We start from the raw sequence: 18,372 nt of genomic DNA on the forward strand, positions 1-18,372 counted from the left end.
GATGGCCAGGCTGGTCTTGAACTCCTGACCTCAGGTGATCCACCCACCTCGGCCTCCCAAAGTGCTAGGTTACAGGCGTGAGACACCGCGCCCAGCCAATTATTCCTTTTTTTTTTTAATTTTTTTTAATTTTTTTTATGCTACTGGCAGGATCAACCAGGTAAGAAATTATTCCAGAAAACAGAAAAGGAGATAAAGCTTTCTGGCTCACTTTATTACTCTAGTACAATCTTGAAACCTTGATTCTAAAACCCAATAAGGACAACACAAGAAAAGAAAATTTTAGGCTCATTTCACTTATAAATATAGATGCACAACTTTTAACTGCCTGGGCAACATGGTGAAAACTCACCTCTACAAAAAATAATAAGGCCGGCATAGAGGCTCACGCCTGTAATCCTAGCACTTTGGGAGGTTGAGGCGGGCAGATCACTTGAGGTCAGGAGTTCGAGATCAGGCTGGCCAACATGGTGAAACCCCATCCCTACTAAAAATACAAAAAGTACCCAGGTGTGGTAGTGGGCACTTGTAATCCCAGCTACTTGGGAGGCTGAGGCATGAGAATCGTTTGAACCTAGGAAGCAGAGGTTGCAGTAAGCCAAGATGGCACCACTGCACTCCACCCTGGGCAACAGAGCAAGACTCCATCTAAAAATAATAATAATAATAGAATTAGCCAGGCATGGTGGTATGTGTCTATAGTCCCAGCTACTCAGGATGCTATGGTGGGAGGATCGTTTGAGCCCAGGAGGTCAAGGCTGCAGTAAACCGAGGTGATGCTACTGCACTCTAACCTAGGAGACTGAGTGAGACCCTGTCTCAAGAAAAAAAATAAAGCAAAACAGAAAAAAAAGGAAATACAGCCCAGGGGCAGTGGCTAATACCTGTAATCGCAGCATTTTGGAAGGCTGAGCAGGAGGATCACTTGAGCCCGTGAGTTCAAGAGCAGCCTGGGCAACAAAGTGAGACTTTGTCTCTACCAAAAAAAAAAAAAAAAAAAGCCGGGTGCCGGCATGTCCCTGTAGTCCCAGCTACTCCAGAGGCTAAAGCGGGAGGATTCCTTGAGCCCAGGAGGTCAAGCTTACAGTGAGTTGTGATCATGCCATTGCATTCTACCGTGGATGACAGAGTTGAACCTTGTCTCAAAAAAAAAAAAAAAAAAAAAAAACGAAAAGAAAAAAGTAATAAAAAAAATACTTAAAATTAATCAGCAGACCAAAACATAAATTTAACTTTTTCTTTTTTAAAGATGGGGTTTCACCATGTTGGTCAGGCTGGCCTTGAAATCCCAACCTCAGGTGATCCGCCCACCTTGGCCTCCAAAGTGCTTGGATTACAGGCATGAGCCACCGCGCCCGGCCTACATCTTTCATATATATAAATATAAATTGTCTTAGCTCAAGTGTTTAAGGAAATATATTTTCCTATTGGATCACTGAGCAGAACTCAACTGCTATATTCCAGAGAAACAACTAAAACAAATTGACTCAGAAAGGATAAAAATACAACAAAGGGCAAATGCATACCAATCAAAAGCAAAGGAAAAAAGCAAAAAAGTTGTATCTTAACTTCCAATAAGTTAGGAACTCATAACAAAAAGCATTGTCTGTCAAGAAAAACAAGGGAAGACAGGGAAACTGTCACAGATTGGAGGTGATATGGTGACTAAATGCAATGTCGTATCTGAATTGAAGCCTAGGATAGACAAAGGGTATCTAGTGGAAAACTGGTAAAATCTGAATAAAATTTGGAGTTTAGTTAATAGTAATGTACCAATGTTAATCTCTCAGTTAACTCAGGTGAATATAGTCATACAAGATGTTAACATGAGGGGCAACTAGGTAAAGGGTATATGGAAACCTTGTAGTATCTTTGCAACGTTTCTGTAAATCAAAAATTAATCAAAAATAAAAAGTTTATTACAAAGAAGCATTAATTGAGACAAAGAAGGGCACTGATATGGTTTGGCTATGTCCCCACCCAAATCTCAACTTGAATTGTATCTCCCACAATTCCCACATGTTGTGGGAGGGACCTGGGGGGGTAATTAAATCAAGGGGGCCTGTCTTTCCCATGCTATTCTGGTGATAGTGAATAAATCTCATGAGATCTGATGGGTTTATCAGGGCTTTCCACTTTTGCTTTTTCCTTATTTTCTCTTGCCGTTGCCAAGTAAGAAGTACCTTTTGCTTCCCACCATGATTCTGAGGCCTCCTCAGCCATGTGCAACTGTAAATCCAATTAAACCTCTTTTTCTTCCCAGTCTCGAGTGTGTCTTTATCAGCAGAGTGAAAACAGACTAAAACAGCCACAATTCACAATGAAGATATAAAGTTATGAATATGTTTGTACCACATCAAATAGCAATTTTCCCAAAGCTGATATGAGATACAAGGAAAAATAGATTACAAATTGAAACACACTAAGAACAGGAGAAATTAAACTCACCTTTCTCATTCCAGAACAGAGCAAAGGAACAAAAGTCCCAGTAAGAACACAGAAAACCTAAACAGCAAACTCAATATTAGGACAAGAAGAAAATCTCAATAAATTCCAAAAAGTAAAACTATTTTATATATATATGTGTGTGTGTATACATATATATATATATATTTTTTTCTCTATTTTACACCCCACTTTGCTGGTAAAACTATTATAGACAATGTTCTCTGATCACAACCGGATAAAACCAGAGATCAGTGTAAAATGGATCTGAATATGTGAAAACTCTTAAACAACTCTTGGGTCAAGGGGAAATTCAAGCGGGCTTCACTGGCTCATGCCTGTAATCCCAGCACTTTGGTAGGCTGAGACAGAGGGATCACTTGAGGCCAAGAGTTTGAGACCAGCCTGGGCAACACAGTGAGCTCCCTAGCTCTACAAAAAATAAAAAATAAAAAAGTAGCTGGGTGTCATGATGCATGCCTGCGGCCCGAGCTACTCGGAAGGTTGACGTGGGAGGATCCCTTGGACCCAGGAGTTTGAGGCTGCAATGAGCTACAATTGCAGCACTACGCTCCAGCTAGGGCAATAGAGCAAGACTGTCTCAAAACAAAAAAATGAACAAACAAAAAACAAACCAAGCAAGAAACCAAAATTGCTGAATTTATAGACAATAATGGTAATAAAAACACTCCGTATCAGAATCTATGGGTACAGCTAAAGCAGTGGTCAGCGGAAAGTTCATAGCCTTCAAATACTTATATTACAAACAAAAAAACTAAATGAATCAGCATCAGATTTAAAAAGTTAGAGACAGAAAGACAAAACAAATCCAAGGGAAGCAGAGGAAAGAATTGACAAAAATAAAATTTAAAATAAAGGAGTTAGATAATAGATAGTAGATAATAGATAATAGATAGTAGGACTAATAAATGAGTGGGTTGATTCTGTAAAAAAGAATTATATAAGCTATTAGATAATATAATCAGGAATAGAAAAAGAGAAAGCACAACTATGCAAAATAAATGAAAAGTTGCACATAACCATAGTGAGAGGACATTTTAAACATCACAAAATACAACTCTATGGAAATCGTTTAAAGACCTGGAAGAAATGGGTAATGTCCTAAGAAAACTTAATTTACCAAACTGACCCTAAAAGTCCATGTAGATCAATTTTCTTTCTTCTTTTTTTGGAAACAGGTTTTGCTCTTGTTGCTCAGGCTGGAGTGCAACGGCGTGATCTTGGCTCACTGCAACCTCCACCTCCTGGATTCAAGTGATTCTCCTGCCTCAGCCTCCCGAGTAGCTGGGATTACAGGCATGTGCCACCACAGCCAGCTAATTTTGTATTTTTAGTAGAGATTTCTCCATGTTGGTCAGGCTGGTCTTGAACTCCCAACTTCAGGTGATCCACCCACCTCAGCCTCCCAAAGTGCTGGGATTACAGGCATGAACCACTGCACCTGGCCTTGTAGATCAATTTTCACAGAAATAGAGAAAGCTATAAAGAGCTCCCCAAACCCTCAAAGCACCAGATAGACCAAGATCCTTTCACAAGGGGAAGTGTTTGCACACAAAAAAGCCGATAATTCAAATACTATTCTTATTTTCCTGAGCCTAAACGAAGAACACTTTAAAAATGTTTTTATCGAGTGAATATAACACTGATATCAAGATCTGACAAAGATTCCACAAGAAAAAGAAAACCATAGAGACTAATTCTCACTTACGAATATGGACACAATATCCTAAATATTAACAAATAGAATCCATGACTGTATGGGATTTATTGCAGGAATGCAAGAATTGTTCAATATTAGGAAATCCAATGATATAATCTAATTTATTATTAAACCTAAGTAAAAACATTCTATCATTTTATTGAGAGATACCAAAGAGTTGCTTGACAAAATTCAACACCCATTCTTTTATTTTTCTTCTCCTTCTGTAACTTTGATATCAATACCCTTTCTTTATAAAAACATTCAATAAAAGAATATGTGGTTTCTGGCCGGGTTTGGTGGCACACGCCTGTAATCCCAGCACTTTGGGAGGCCGAGGTGGGTGGATCACGAGGTCAGAAGTTCAAGACCAGCCTGGCCAACATGGTGAAACCCTGTCTCTAAAAATAAAAAATAAAAAAAAAAGAATATGTGGTTTCCTCCCTGATATATTTATCTCGTTCTCTATCGATAGATCTCCCAAATCCAGCGTTTCACTTAACCAGGAAATGCTACCAATGTTTATATGCTAAAATCAGAAACCAAGTAAGGGTACCTACTCTCTCCATCACAATTTAGCATTGTATTGGAGGTTGGCTGGTTCACACATGTAGTCCTAGCACTTTGGGAGGCCAAGGCGGGTGGATTGCTTGAGGCCAGAAGTTTGAGATCAGCCTGGCCAACACAGTAAAACCCCATCTCTACTAAAGTTATAAAAATTAGCCGGGCGTGGTGGTGCATACCTGTAATCCCAGCTACTCGGGAGGCTGGGGCATGAGAATCACTTGAGGCTGAGAAGTGAAGGTTGCAGTGAGCCAAGATCACACCACTGCACCGGCCTGGGTGAGAGAGCGAGACTGCCTTAAAAACAAAAAACAAAAAACCATTGTATTGGAGGTACTAATCATTACAATTAGAAAAGAGAAATAAGGTTGGGCGTGGTGGCCTCAAGCCTATAATCCCAGTACTTTGGGAGGCTGAGGTTGGCGGATCACCTGAGGTCAGGAGTGCCAGACCAGCATGGACAACATGGTGAAACCCCGTCTCTACTAAAAATACAAAAATTAGCTGGGCGTGGTGGCAGGTGCCTGTAATCCCAGCTACTCAGGAGGCTGAGGCAGGAGAATCGCTTGAACCCGGGAGGCAGAGGTTGCAGTGAGCAGAGATCGTGCCATTGCACTCCAGCCTGGGTGACAGAGCAAGATTGCGTCTAAAAAAAAAAAAGAAATAAATGAGAAGTATATCATTAAAATGGAAGAGGTAAAGTTATCACCATTTTTATTTATTTAATTTAAATTTTTTTTAATTTTTTTTTTTTTTTTTTTTTTTTTTTTATAGGGTCTTTTTCTTTTGCCCCGGCTGGAGTGCAGCAGCATGATCTCGGCTCACTGCCACCTCTGCCTCCTGGGCTCAAGCGATTCTCCTGCCTCAGCCTCCTGAGTAGCTGGGATTATAGGAGCCTGCCACTGTGCCAGGCTAATTTTTGTATTTTTAGTAGAGATGGGATTTCACCATCTTGGCCAGGCTGGTCTCAAACTCTTGATCTCATGATCCACCTGCCTTGGCCTCCCAAAGTGCTGGGATTACAGGCATGAGCCACTGTGTCTGGCCAGCTATCACCATTTATAGATGATAAGATTGTATAGCCACAAAACCCAAACAAACCAATAGAGAAACTACTACAAAGAATAGGATTCATAAGGTAGTAGGATATAAAATTAATATATAGAAATCATTCAGTTAGAAGATATACGGACGAGAAGCCTCCATTTATTAGAGCAACAAACAAGATAAAATACCTACAAACAACCTACAAACAAGAAATGTCCAAAACCTTAATGAGAAACATTCATAACACTCTGAAGGAACTAATGGAAAGACATGCCATGCTCTTAGATGGGAAGACTTGAAATCATAAAGACGTCAAATTAATTTATAAATTTAGTATAAGCCCATTAAGAATATCATATTTTTTTCTTTTTCTGAAACAAGACAAGCTGATTCTAAGTTTATGTGGAAAAATAACAAGCAACCATAGCTAGGATTATCTCTGAAAAGGAGTAAGAATGATGGGGGACTAGGCTGGGCTAGTGGTGGCTCATGCCTGTAATCCAAGCAATTTGGAGGCCAAGGCAGGCAGATCACCTGAGGTTGGGAGTTCAAGACCAGCCTGACCAACACAGTGAAACCCCATCTTTAAAAAAAAAAAAAAAAGAATGATGGGGCCTACTGCAACAATAATGCTCTGTTATAAACCAAAGTGAATAATTACGTACCAAAACTTAGAGTCTATGGGTTAGCTAGGAAGTTCTATGATCTGGACCGGGCTGCGTTCATGTCTGCACCCAATTGGTGGCTTGGCTGGGGGCTGGTTGGCTGCTATAGGACACATTGGCTGGGATGACCAAGCTCATTTCTACATGTCTCTCACATCTCTCCAGCAGGCTAGTCTGAATATGTTCTCACAGCTGTGGCAGGGGTCCAAGACAGGAAGCAGAATATGCAAGAGCTTTTTCAAGTCTCTGCTTATATCAAGTTTGCTACTATCCCATTGATTAAAGCAAGTTGTATGACCAAACTCAAGAGTCAGTGTGGGAAGGCGCTACCTTTACCAAAGGTAGATAAAGAGATAAATGAAAAATTGGGGTCATTAATGCAATCTATCACAAAACTATGACTCAATATCCAGAATCCATCAAAGAAAACATAGATGAATTATTTATATAAATATAAAATTTGCAGCCAGGCGCAGTGGCTCACGCCTGTAAATCCCAGCACTTTGGGAGGCTGAGGTGGGTGGATCACCTGAGGTCAGAAGTTTGAGATCAGCCTGGCCAACATGGCGAAACCCTGTCTCAACTAAAAGTACAGAAATTAGCCGGGCGTGGTGGCAGGCACCTGTAAGCCCAGCTACTTGTGAGGCTTGAAGCAGGAGAATTGTTAGAACCTGGAAGACAGGGGTTGCAGTGAGCTGAGATTGCACCATTGCACTCCAGCCTGGGCAACAGAGTGAGACTCCATCTAAAAATAAAATAAAATAAATAAATAAATAAAATTTTCTCAGCACTTTGGGAGGCCGAGGCGGGTGGATCACGAGGTCAAGAGATCGAGACCATCCTGGTCAACATGGTGAAACCCCGTCTCTACTAAAACTACAAAAAATTAGCTGGGCATGGTGGCGCATGCCTGTAATCCCAGCTACTCAGGAGGCTGAGGCAGGAGAATTGCCTGAACCTAGGAGGCGGAGGTTGCGGTGAGCCGAGATCGCGCCATTGCACTCCAGCCTGGGTAACAAGAGTGAAACTCCATCTCAAAAAAAATAAATAAATAAAATAAAATAAAATTTTGCTTTGGAAAAAGTTCATTAGCAAAGTCTAAAGAATGGTGAACTGGGAAAAAAGATTGATGACTGAGATCACTGACAAAGGTCTAATCTTTTTTCCTTTTTTTCTTTTTTTTTGAGATGGAGTCCCGCTCTGTCACCCAGGCTGGAGTGCAGTGGCGCAATCTCGACTCACTGCAACCTCTGCCTCCTGGGTTCAAGTGATTCTCTTGCCTCAGCGTCCCAAGAAGCTGGGGCTACAGGCACATGTCACCATGCCCAGCTAGTTTTTGTATTATAGTAGAGATGGGGTTTCACCATGTTGGCCAGGATGGTCTTGATCTCCTGACCTCGTGATCTGCCTGCCTCCACCTCCCAAAGTGCTGGGATTATAGGTGTGAGCCACCATGTCTGGCCATCTATTTTTTATAAATTTTTATTTAAAGGAGTTTATATAATCTTTCTAATTATATAACAAAGTTCTAGAAGTGAATGATAGACCAGAAACCGAACAGAAAAAGGGACAGGGGATATAAATAGGTAATTGATAGAAAAGGACATACAAAGTCCCTTAAACACATGAAAAAATTATCCACGTCGCTCATAATAAATGTAAATCAAAACTACACTGAGATACCTTTTTTTTTTTTTTCCCTTGTTGCCCAGGCTAGAGTGCAGTGGCTTAATCTTGGCTCAGGAGTAGCTGGGATTACAGGTGTGTGCCACCACACCCGGCTAATTGTTGTATTTTTAGTAGAGATGGGGTTTCGCCACATTGGTCAGGCTGGTCTTGAACTCCTCACCTCGTGATCTGCCTGCCTTGGCCTCCCCAAGTGCTGGGATTACAGGCGTGAGCCAACGCACCTGGTCTATGTTCTTTTTAATCTGTAATTTTCCCCTTCTTTTCTTCCTTCCATTTATTTGTTGAACATACTGGCTCATTTGTCCTGTAGAATTTCCCAAGTTCTTGCTTTCGTTTATTGTTTTGGCTGGTATCATTTAACATGTTTCTCTTCCTATATTCCCTGAATTTCTTGTAAATGAAGTTAAATAGAAATGCTTGATTAAATTCTTTTTTCCTTCTTGTTTAAAAGTATACTTCATGAATAGTGCTGTATACTTCTTATTGCACAACATAAGAAGGCGCGTATGTCTTGTTTTCTCTTAAGTGATATGTATGATGAGTAGGGTCAGATGGTATCAGCCTAATTCCTTTGTTATAATTCCTCAAATGTTTTTCACCTCATGGCTTCAGCAGTCATTGACGATTTTTTCTTAAACCATTATCTCATTAGGGATTGAATTGTTAACACTGCCATTTCTCTTTCATTTATAAGTTGTGAGTCTTCCATAAAGAAGCTCTTTCCCTAATTATCTATTTGATTAACCTGCAATATGATTCATGTGGGAAGGCAGGAATAATGCCAGATTTTTTCCATTTTTGATTAATTATCAGCAGAATGAGTTGATGCCTTAGCAACATCTATGGTAACCAATTCATTTTTATTTTTCTTGAGACAGAGTCTCGCTGTGCCACCCAGGCTGGAATGCAGTGGTGCAATCTCGGCTCACTGCAACCTTCACTTCCCAGGTTCAAGAGATTCTCCTGCCTCAGCCTCCCAAGTAGCTGGGACTACAGATGCCCACCACCACTCCTGGCTAATTTTTGTATTTTTAATAGAGACAGGGTTTCACTATGTTGGTTAGGCTGGTCTTGAACTCCTGACCTCATGATCTGCCTGCCTCAGCCTCTCAAAGTGCTGGGATTACTGGTGTGAGCCAAAGCGCCAGACCTCATTTTTATTTTTTAAAATATACAATTCTTAAGAGAAAACTTTAAACTCTAATAAAGAACACAGAAGAAGATGAACTGAATAAATTAGGCTATATTCCATATTGTTGGATGAAATGAGTAATTATTAAAATGATGGCAGTTCCTCCAAATTAATCTGTAAATTTAGTATAATCCCAATCAAAATCCTAGTTGGATTTTTGAAGACCTTGATAGACTCATTTAAAAATTTATGTGGCAATAGATCTAAAACAACCTAAAAAGAAGACTAAAGAGGAGGAAATGCTCTATGTGATATTTAGATACATTACAAAATACTAAAACCAAGGTGGTATTAGCCCAAGGCCAGAAAAAGATGTATGTGTGTTTATGTGTGTGTGTATATAATGACATATGACAATGGTGGCATGGCAAATCAATGGGAAAAGGAGGGATTGTTCAGTATTTGATAGTGGGAAATCTGGCTCACCATGTGGAAAATAATAAAACTACGCCCCCACGTATTACCACGTATGAGGGTGGAATCTACATGGATTAAAACCTATTCCACCTGTTAGAATCTATTACAGCTATGAGACTGGAAAAAATTAGCAAGCTTGGCCGGGCGTAGTGGCTCATACCAGTAATCCCAGCACTTTGGGAGTCTGAGGCAGGTGGATTGCCTGAGGTCAGGAGTTCAAGACCAGCCTGGCCAACATGGTGAAACCCTCGTCTCTACTAAAATACATAAATTAGCCAGGCATGGTGGCAGGCACCTGTAACCCCACCTATTAGGGAGGCTAAGGCAGGAGAATTGCTTGAATCCAGGAGGCAGAGGTGGCAGTGAGCCAAGATCGCGCCACTGCATTCCATTCTGGGTAACAGAGTGAGATAATCTGTCAAAACAAAAACAAAAACAAAAACAAAAACAGGCACTGTGCGTGGTGGGTCACGCCTGTAATCCCAGCACTTTGGGAGGTGGAGGTGGGTGGATCACGAGGTCAGGAGTTCGAGAACAACCTGGCCAACATCGCAAAACTCTGTCTCTACTAAAAACACAAAAATTAGCTGGGTGTGGTGGTGGGCACCTGTAATCCCAGCTACTTGGGAGGCTGAGGCAGGAGAATCACTTGAACTCAGGAGACAGAGGTTGCAGTGAGCTGAGATTGTGCTATTGCACTCCAGCCTGGGAGACAAGAGCCTGGGCGACAAGAGAGAGACTCCGTCTCTTAGAGAGAAAAAAAAAAAAAAAAAAAAGGCAAGCTAGAAAATGACAAGTGTTGGTGAGGATGTGGGGATACAAAAATCCTCATACATGGTGAAAGTGTAGACTGGTACTGCCGTCCCAGAGAACTATCTAGAAGTATTGGCGTTCTTAGTCAAACTAAGTATATGCACACTTTAGAGTGTAATCATTTGGATGTATGTTCCAAAAGAAATCCTCACACAGGTCAATAAGGGCACATGTACAAGGATGTTCATTGAAGTAGTATTCGAGAGCTGGAGGCAATCTATGCAGTGAAGGCACAGTATGGTTACCATGAGCAGATAGAAGCAATGGATTAGGTCGGGCACAGTGCTCACGCCTGTAATCTCAGCATTTTGGGAGGCCAAGGCGGGTGGATCACCTGAGGCCAGTAGTTCAAGATGAGCCTGGCCAATATGTCAAAACCCTGTCTCTACTAAAAATACAAAAATTAGCCAGGCACGTGATAGTACCTGTAGTCCCAGCTACTCAGGACACTGAGGAGGGGAATGGCTTGAACCCGGGAGGCCAAGATTGCAGTGAGCCCAGATAATGCCACTGTACTCCAGCCTGGGCAATACAGTGAAACTCCATCTCAAAAAAAAAAAAAAACAAAAAAAAAGGAATGGATTACATGTGTACACAGCAACATGGGTAGACCTTAAAAACACGAGGCTGAATGAAAACAGTAAGAAACTGAATGAGGTTTTTTTTTTTTTTTTTTTTTTTTTGAGACAGTCTCACTCTGTCACCCAGGTTAGAGTGTAGTGGTGCGATCTCAGCTCACTGCAACCTCTGCCTCTCAGGTTCAAGTGATTCTCATGCCTGTCTCCCCAGTAGCTGGGATTACAGGTGTGCACTATCACACATGGCTAATTTTTGCATTTTTAGTGAGACAGGGTTTTGTCATGTTGGCCAGGCTGGTCTTGAACTCCTGGCCTCAAGCAATCTGCCTGCTTTGGCCTCCCACAGTGCCTGGATTATAGGCGTGAACCACCTTGCCTGGCCAGAATGAGATATTTATGTAAAACAAAAACAACAAGTACAAAGTATTCTCAATAGTGAGACAATCTGATATCATGTGCCTCTTGAGGTGATATGATACGAAGTAAAGGATATCCCCTATGTACTGTTCTTGCTGAAAATATTTATTCTGAATCTAATCTGTGGAAAGAACAAATGAATCCATAATATGGGACACATTACAAGACAATTGGCCTGGACTCTTCAAATGATAATGGAAGAGTTATTATGGAACTCTTGAAAACTCAATGGAAGGCTGGTCTCAAACTTCTGACCTTAAGTAATTCACCCACTCCAGACCCTAAAGTGTTGGGATTATCTTCAAAAACATAAATGTTGACCGGGCGTGGTGGCTCATGCCTGTAATCCAAGCACTTTGGAGGCCAAGGTGGGCGGATCACCTGAGGTCAGGAGTTCAAGACCAGCCTGACCAACATGGTGAAACCCTGTCTTAAAAAAACAAAAACAAAAACAAAAACAAAAACATAAATGTCATTTGAAACACAAAAAATATAGGAGTATTATCCTAGATTAAAAGAGGTTAAAGGGATATAACAACCAATGTAATACATAAATGCCGGGACGTGGTGGCTCATGCCTGTAATCCCTGCACTTTGTAAGGCCAAGGTGGATGGATCACTTGAGATCAGGAGTTTGAGACCAGCCTGGCCAACATGCAGAAACCCTGTCTCTACTAAAAATACAAAAATTGGCCAGGTCTGGTGGCAGGCACTTGTAATCCCAGCTAGTTGGGAGGCAGAGGCAGGAGAATTGCTTGAACCCAGGAGGTGGAGGTTGCACTGAGCCAAGATCACGTCACTGCACTCCAGCCTGGGCAACAGACTGAGACTCTGTCTCACAAAAAGAAATGTAATAAATAAACCTTGATTAGATCCTGGGATCAAGAAATGAAAGCAGTATTTTGGGGATAATTGGGGTATTTGATAATTGGGACATATGTGATGGCAGTATAGAATCATAGTTAAATTTTCTTAGGTGTGATAATGGCATTGTGGTTATGTAGGATAATTTTTTGCAAAGTATAAGGATATATGGGCTTTCATTATACTATTCTTTCAACTGTTCTGAATTTAGAAACAATAAATAATAAAAATTCGGCCAGGTGCAGTGGCTCACGACCATAATCCCATCACTTTGGGAGGCTGAGGCAAGCAGATTGCTTGAACCCTGGAATTCAAGACCAGTACAAAAATCTTTAAAAATTAGCTGGGCATGGTGATGTGTGCCTGTAGTCCCAGCTACTTGGGAAGCTGAGTGGGAGGACCCCTTGAGCCCAGGGGGTGGAGTTTGCAGTGAGTGGAGGTCATGCCACTGCACTCCAGCCTGGGTGACAGAGCAAGTCCTGCTTCAAAAAAAAGGGAGGAAATACACATAAAGCAATAATACATATTTTGCAAGAATGCATATATACAGGCCGGGTGTGGTGGCTCACGCCTGTAATCCCAGCACTCTGGGAGGCCAAGGCCAGTGGATCACGAGGTCAAGAGATCGAGACCATCCTGGCCAACACGGTGAAACCCTGTCTCTATTAAAAAACAAAATAAGAAAAAAGAATGCATATACACAAAAATATGCATAAAACACCTTAGAATGGCTGCCTATAGGAGGGAAATGAAAATGGGAAGTCGAGATGAAAGAGATTTAAAAAAAAAACACAATCTCTCACTAAAGTAATACATATTCATCCAATACATGGAAAACACAGAAAAGCACAAGGAAGAAAATTAAATTCACTGATAATCTCACTTTGACTTGTTAGAAATGCAAATCCTGGGCCCTAAACCAGATTTACTGAATCAAAACTCTGGGCATGAGGCCCAGTAATTGGTGTTCTAACAAGCCCTCCCAGTGATTCTGTTGCTGGCCAAAGTTAGAGAACCACTAATCTAGCGCTAACTATTATTATTATTATTATTATTTTTTGAGACGGAGTTTCACTCTTGTTACCCAGGCTGGAGTGCAATGGCGTGATCTCGGCTCACCGCAACCTCCGCCTCCTGGGTTCAGGCAATTCTGCCTCAGCCTCCTGAGTATCTGGGACTACAGACACGCACCACCACGCCCAGCTAATTTTTTGTAGTTTTAGTAGAGACGGGGTTTCACCATGTTGACCAGGATGGTCTCGATCTCTTGACCTCGTGATCCACCCGCCTCAGCCTCCCAAAGTGCTGGGATTACAGGCTTGAGCCACCGCGCCCGGCCTAGAGCTAACTATTATTAACATTTTGTTTCAGATTCTTGCAGACTTAAAAAGAAAAAAATGGAGAAGTGGCCCTCGCAGGCAGAGTGCCGGAGAGCGGCAGCGTCGACCCGAGTGGTAGGAGCAGCAATTTATCCGTGTGCAGTCCCAAACTGGAAAGAAGATGCTAATTAAAGTGAAGACGCTGACCGGAAAGGAGATTGAGATTGACCTTGAACCTACAGATAAGGTGGAGCGAATCAAGGAGCGTGTGGAGGAGAAAGAGGAAATCCCCCCACAACAGCAGAGGTTCATCTACAGTGGCAAACAGATGAATGATGAGAAGACAACAGCTGATTACAAGATTTTAGGTGGTTCATTCCTCCACCTCGTGTTGGCTCTGAGAGGAGGAGGTGGTCTTAGGCAGTGATGGATCCTCCATTTTACCTCCTTACCTGTTGCTCATAATGAGGCATCATATATCCTCTCACTCTCTGGGACACCAGAGCCACTGCCCCCTCCCCTGGATGCCCAGCAATGTATGTCTACTGGTGGGAGACTATGAGGACCCCACGATGCAGTATTCCTGGCCCAGAGGGCCCTTGCTGGCTATTGGGTGTTAGTTTGCAGTCCTGTGTGCTTCCCTCTCTTATGGCTGTGTCCCTGGTTGTCAATAAAATATTTCCTGTCAAAAAAAAAAAAAAAATCTTTCAGGCATACAAATAAGTATAGAGAATATAACAAAAACAAACCCACGTACCTACTACCTAGCTTACTTACAATGTAAACTATTAGAAAAACAGTTGAAGTCCCTTTTGTATCTCTCTCATTCCATTCTTTTGTTTTCTTCCCCAGAGGTAATCATTATTCTGGATTTAGTATTTCTCTTTAAAAATTATTGTTGGCTAGGGGCAGTGGCTCACACCTGTAATCCCAGCACCTTGGTAGGCTGAGGTATGGTTGGATCATTTGAGCTCAGGAGTTTGAGATTAGTCTGGGCAACATGGCGAAACCCCGTCTCTTCAAAAAATACACAAATTAGCCAGGCATGGTGGTACATGTCTGTAGTCCCAGGTCCTTGGGAGGCTGAGGTGGGAGGATGGCTTGAGTCAGGGAGGTGGAGGCTGCAGTGAGCAAAAGTTAAGCCACTGCACTGCAGCCTGGGCCAGAGAGCAAGACCTTGTCTCAAAAAAGTTATTGTTTATATATCTATATAATCTATAAACAATATTATTCGCTGTTTTCTAGATTTTAAAACTTTGTATAAATGGTTTGATATTTTATGTATCCTTCTGCAATTTTTTTTTTTTTTTTGAGAAATCCTTACCTCAGGTGATCCACCCGTCTCTGCCTCCCAAAGTGCTGGGATTACAGAGCCACCGCACCCGGTCTCTGCAATTTGTATTTTATCTCAGTATTGTATTTTTGAAATTTAGCTGGGTTGATGCACGCAACATGATTCACTCTTTTGCATTACAGTATTCTGCATAGTATTCTGTCCAATGGCAATACCATAATTTATTTATTCATTCTCCTGTTAGTGGAGTTTTAGGTTGCTCACATTTTTTTTCTCTATTACAGTTCTGCAATGAACATTCCTTCACATGCTCATTGAGCAAATGTGTAAAAATTTCTCTACGAGTTAAAGTTTAGGGGTGATCTCTATCTATCTATCTATCTATCTGTTAATCAATTATCTCAAATACTAGAATTGCTGGGTCCCAGGATCATCTTCAGCTATTCTGGATACTTCCTAATTGTTTTCCGAAGTCGTAATAACTAGTTTCCACTTCTATCAAAGATTTCATTGTATTTTTTTCTTATAGTTTGTGCATTTGGGATTTTGTTTAAAAAGTCCTTCCCCCGTCACAAGTCACGAAGATATTCTCCTGCATATATTAACTTCATAGTTTTACCTTTCACATTCACAGTCCACCCTCTTAGGTCGAATAAGTAAGGATCCAGTTTTATATTTCTTTTCATGGAGAGCCAAATTTCCCAATGCTATCTACTAAACTGTCCATTTCCCATTGATTTGTGGTGCAGGCCTGTAAACTTGCCCATTTAACAAACATTTGTTGGCCGGGCGTGGTGGCTCAGGCCTGTAATCTCAGCACTTTGGGAGGCCGAGGCGGGGGGATCACCTGAGGTCAGGAGATCAAGACCAGCCTGGCCAACATGGTGAAACCCTGTCTTTAAAACAAACAAACAAACAAACAAAAAAACATTTGTTGAAGCCTGCCTCCTACCAGTCTTGTGCTGGGTCTTGTTGAAGGCTTGAAGATACATGGCGCCTGCTCTTAGGGAGTTCACTCTCGTGTGGAGACACAGCCACATAAACAACTACAGTATTAAGTGATAAGTGCTAGCTTAGCTGTATAGGTAAGGTGCTCTGGGTTTCTAACTCATCTGGGAATGTCAGAGCAGGTTTCATAGAAGTGACAAGAGTTAGGTCTTAAGAAAGCAGAAAAAATTTGCCAATGCAGCGGTAAAGGTGAAGGTGGTCAAGGCTGGTTTGGGGTCCAGCGGAATTTCATGTGTCTCTAGGATGAGAGGTTAGAAACCCTCCAACGATGTAGAGGTAGTGAGTTCTGTTTATGTAAGGGGTAAAGGGATAGACGGAGTCCTTTTCAGCCCATCCATGCTTGAAGTGGAGAAAGAAACCCACCCTCACAGGCAGAGTCCCACCTACTCTGTGCCCCACCCCAGGGTTTAGATTTGAGGAAGAGGAGGGGCTGGAATGAAAGCATCAGGAAAGAGGCATTTCAGACTAATATTTACAGTTTTCTGGGGGAGACCTTACTTCCCAGCTAGCTCCTTGAGATGGTTTCAGAAACCCTTACTTGCCCCAGTCCAGAGATATAAATTCATTCCGTTCTGCAGACGCTGCTCCGTGATTGAGGGAAGGATGGAGTAGGAGGGGAAGAAGGCAAACGGGTGGGAGAGGCTTCTTGTTGTTCTGGCTCCTGCTCCATTTCGGGTTGGGTCTGGCCATAGATCTGAACTTAACGCATAAAGAGCTGGGAGTGCTCAGGGAGTGCCTGGGGCCCAAGGACCCGGGAAGGTCGTTGGGAATAGCTAACCATTCACTTTAGGTGGGGAATACTCGGCCAGACATGTGACCCAGGCGGCCATTTTCTTACACCCTGCTGACGCCATCTTCCAGGCAGACAAAGACACTATCCCCCACCCTTGTTTGATTCGGGCATGGTGACTGCCTGGTTACTGAGGTTTGGGAGTACGCATGTTTAACCCCAGACAGATCCCCGCAGACAAAATTTTGACTTGCAAGTAGGGTATATGGCTGCACCAGTCGACCCGCCGCTTCTTCCTGTCACTTCGCTGTCCTCCCTCTACCTCCTCCGCTATTTCCTTATCTACGGGGCAGCCAGGAGGCGGGGCCAGCGTGGTAGCGAGGAAGGGACCGGCGGGCGCGAGCTGTCAGTCAAAAGCCCGCCCCCCGCAGAGAACGCACAGTGGGCGGAGTCGGGCGCCGCTGGCCTGGGATCCGGAAGTCTGAGCCTAGCTGCGCGTGAGCATTTGCTCGCCCAACCGAGTTGTCGTGTGGCTGTCTCTTCTCACATCCCCGCCGGAAGTATAGGTAAGAAACTACTCTCTTTTCTCACGGTGTGCGCTCACCTAGACGACCGGGCAATTAGGATCCTCTACTGAAGGTGAAACCACAGATGCCCGCGAGCCTGGAATAGAGAGGTAAACAGCCGGATCTCTTCTAGGCTACAAGGGCCCAGAAGAGGAGCAGGGATCGCAGCACACGTGGAGACGCGCCGAATTGCCTTTTCGCGGGGTGGAGTTCTCCGGGAGAGGGGCATTGCCCCATCCCATCTAGAAAGGTGTAAATCCGGGACACACTGTGTAGTAGAGAGGCACAAACCTCACTTGTGTGGTGAAGCGTTGAGCGTCCTCAAGATAGTGAGGCTCCATTCTGCATTCACCCTGTATACACAAGCGTTGGCTCACCGAAGGTATGGGGGACATCCACCCCAATCTTATGTATAGAGACATCTCCTTCCGCTCAGACGAGCAGTGCAGACTTCTCCCGGTTTAAGGCACTTCCTCGGCTTGGCTCCAGACAGCCGCTTCGAGGCACCTCCGACCGCTGGACAGACCGAGGCTTTGATGTATCTGTCCCCATACCAGTATAGAGGAGCTTAGAAACATTTACTATACAGGGGGAGGGCAGCTCCTCCCCATTCGTGTAGACCTAGAGCCCTCAGTGTCACTCCCCAACTCACCCATCCCCAAAGTGGTTGCAGATACAGGCCTCAGCCTGTGGACAACTAAGCCAACTGCCTCCTCCTCTTAGATTAGAGTGAGTCCCTACTGTGGAAAATCAGACCTGATCCCTACCTCCGTAGCCCCCGTTTTACGGAATGTGTATTTTCCTTTTTTTTTGAGAGGGAGTCTCACACTGTTGCCCAGGTTGCAGTGTAGTGGCGCGATCTCGGCTCACTGCAATCTCCACCTCCTAGGTTCAAGGAATTATCCTGTCTCAGCTTCCTGAGTAGCTGGGACTACAGGCGTGCGCCACCATTCCCAGCTAATTTTTTTTTTGTATTTTTAGAGAGACGGGGTTTCACTATGTTGGCCAGGATGGTCTGGATCTCCTGACCTCTTGATCAACCCC

General features: G+C 42.9%; 1 protein-coding gene and 1 pseudogene across 3 annotated transcripts in view; both read left to right on the plus strand.

Annotated features, from left to right (window-relative positions):
- Nucleotides 1-13,793: 13,793 nt before the first annotated feature.
- On the plus strand, nucleotides 13,794-14,415 carry LOC116542213 (annotated as a pseudogene).
- Nucleotides 14,416-17,095: 2,680 nt separating this feature from the next.
- GNL3L (G protein nucleolar 3 like) overlaps nucleotides 17,096-18,372 on the plus strand; it is a 34,013-nt gene continuing 32,736 nt past the window's right edge. Inside the window, exon 1 of one of the 3 annotated variants that reach the window (XM_032267025.1) lies at nucleotides 17,096-17,328. The gene's annotated coding sequence lies outside the window, so the exon portion shown is untranslated. The remainder of the gene's footprint in view (nucleotides 17,329-18,372) is intronic. The other 2 variants (XM_032267024.1, XM_032267023.1) reach the window with 2 other exon arrangements.

This window comes from Sapajus apella, unplaced genomic scaffold, assembly GCF_009761245.1.
Source record: "Sapajus apella isolate SASKATOON/1434 unplaced genomic scaffold, GSC_monkey_1.0 scaffold164, whole genome shotgun sequence".
Classification (NCBI taxonomy): domain Eukaryota; kingdom Metazoa; phylum Chordata; class Mammalia; order Primates; family Cebidae; genus Sapajus; species Sapajus apella.